We start from the raw sequence: 2848 nt of genomic DNA on the forward strand, positions 1-2848 counted from the left end.
AAAGCATCGTCGTTTTAAACGATCTTCGGTTCTATTCACTGCCCGACAGGACTTTGTTGATCCTTTGTTTCTCGTTGGCATGAACGAGTGGAAATCGGATACAAATATTTTTCTGCCTTGAGTACAAGAAAATCAATGTTTGCAGTGAGCTAAATAAGAGTTGCAGCTGCTGCATCGGAGAACCAGGTTTACATAAGTTTCGCATAACGCTGACTTATTGTTCTTACGTTGACAATTAGTTTAAATGTCATTCTTTAAGTCTATATTCAACGTGCAACTCGCAGTCTGTCACTTATATTCAAACAATTATATGAGGATTTGATTATATGGAACACGTATCCAACAGAAATGCAGCACCTACTAGATGGCGCTGTAAGTCCGTTGTACCGTTTTTGGCCTCAAACTAAATTACAGTTTTGGTAGCGGAATTAGTTTAAGTTGTTCAGGGCGATTTAATAGATTCAGTGTCACAGTGTTTCCTTATGTCCATTACAGTTACAATCATTTTAGTTAACACATGCTAATACATTGCACTTAGTAAATAACACAGAGGGAAAATGTGACCCTCAGTCACTAAAAGTTCATTATATGTGCAATGATTTTATAGCCTATATCACTTAAAATCAGTAGTGTATTTGAGAAATAAAAAGGTCTTTACCTTGAGTAATGAAGCATAGTGTCCCATAGCATTCAAAGAGAAATAATGCACCATGTAAAAGTAGATTTCATAGCACAACTGCTATATTTGATCGCATTAGATTGTACAGGTGTATCTACTGAAGTGGCTGATCAGTGTGTTTTGACATAATGCCATCATGGGTAGTATTTTTTTATCCAGTACAAATAAGAGAGGATGTCCTCCGACTTGGAGTCTGTGCGTGAGTGACACCTTCTACACACAGCACAACACTACATCACCCATGGGAGGACGGTGGCAAAGCTGCAACCCCAGCCCTGCTGTGTGTTTTGGGGAGCCCTGCTGATTCAGGTGAGGGATGGTTGTCAGGTGAGCGCCACTATGGGCTAAACCTTGGTCTCTCGGTGTAGCACTGCACATTGCAGCTGGCTCAAAGACACACTTTGAGCACTGGCTGTCAACATCTGTTCCAGAGACTGTACCATCTGGCCCAGGACCCAGGGGGCGCATCTCTCTCTGTCTCAGACCAGCTGCAGAGCCACAGACGTGGACCTGAGCAATCCTCAGTCAGTGCCACTGAGTGCTGGAACATTTGTCTTATACACTTAGCTGCATTTTGTCTGTAGGGTGTGAGCGCGGAGGGGTTTAGGTAAACAAAATTCCTGCTCCTATTGACTTATTATTTTACTGTTCATGCCAGAGAGTAGGTACAATCCACTGATTTAGTTATTGAAACTGAAGAAACTCCTCTATCCTGGTTACCATTTACATTTTTTGCATGCTTAAAATTACTTCCAATGACCAAAAACCACAAAAAAAAAAATTCAAAGGAAGATATTAAACAAACAGTAACTGTGTGAAAGTTCTCTAACTGCACTAGAAATAAATGAAAAAAATGTTTTCTCTTCCTCAGAAGATTGCAACTCCTACAAAAATGTTTAGAATGTCTAGACACAGTCATCACAATCTTACAGTCTCTCTCATTAATTATGTTTTCACTCAAATTAAGGTTTAACAATAAAAGATGAGCATGCTCAGCTTTTTGTTAAGACCCTTTATTTCATCAATTTGAAAGAAACAAGTAAAAACAGTGTACAACGTTTATATTATTTTTTTTTCCTAAAGCTGGTGTCCTCACTCTCAGGAATATGGGAGGGCAGGTACAAAAATGTTGAACTAAAAAACAAAAAGTATAAAATGAATTTCCCTATTTTCAGGAGGCGACAGCAAAGGATAAGTGTGCATAGGAATAAGAAACAATCAGAGTCAAAAACTAAACAAAGTTTTGCAATATGATAAAAAACCATTACATTCAAAATTATGCACTTTTGAAAAATTATCTTAAAAATACTGAAGTGCTTTTAGAAACCTCCTAGTACACTTTCAAATAAGAAATGCAATTCCCAGGAGTCTCAGTCTTAGTTTAGCCTCAGTTGTCTGTAAAAGGGTTAAAAAAAATAAACAAATCTTGTTTTATTTGCATCCACATTTGAATTTACATTATACAAGAAGCTAATTTAGTCTTTACCAACCATAAAGTACAAATAAGAGTCAAAATACAATAATTTGGGGGCAGCAAAGTGCATATCATTGGCACAGTAAAACTAATTTTAGTCACTGCTGGTCTCATAAATAACTCAGAAGCTCAAGGGACAACGGTCCCGAAAGAAGCAAATCACATGACTGTGTGTTTTCTGTTTGCAAAGTACTCCTAAATATGTGTATTATGTAAAAGTAACCTCATTGAGGCAGCAGTGAATGCACTGGATGGAAAACACCCAATACGCTACTGTACATGAAGGAAAAACCCAGAGGAAAGAAAAGTTTCTGATAGGTCAGCATTGACCCTGATCAGAGGGAAACCAGGTGGTGTCACAGCACAGAATCGAGATAAGAAGGCATCTGGAATTATAAGCACTTATTTGGGTGGGGGATGAAGGTATTTATTATCCTGAACAGGAAACTGGGGGTCTCTCAGTGCCAGTTATAACAAGGATTCCACTGCAGGCCAGCTTTGAAATTAATGATTAATCACTCTGCACTCTTCGTGTGTCTTGCCCTTCCTCACACCAGACTGTATTGCACAATTGATTTATCAGACACCTCATGGTGTGACATGATTGAAAAACAGGGTAGTAGAAAAGTGATAAAAATCCTCTCCAAGAGGATCTATTTTCAGTCTTAGGAGAATCAGCCATGTTTTACAACAAG

This window comes from Channa argus, chromosome 16 (genome assembly GCF_033026475.1).
Source record: "Channa argus isolate prfri chromosome 16, Channa argus male v1.0, whole genome shotgun sequence".
NCBI classification, from domain to species: Eukaryota; Metazoa; Chordata; class Actinopteri; order Anabantiformes; family Channidae; genus Channa; species Channa argus.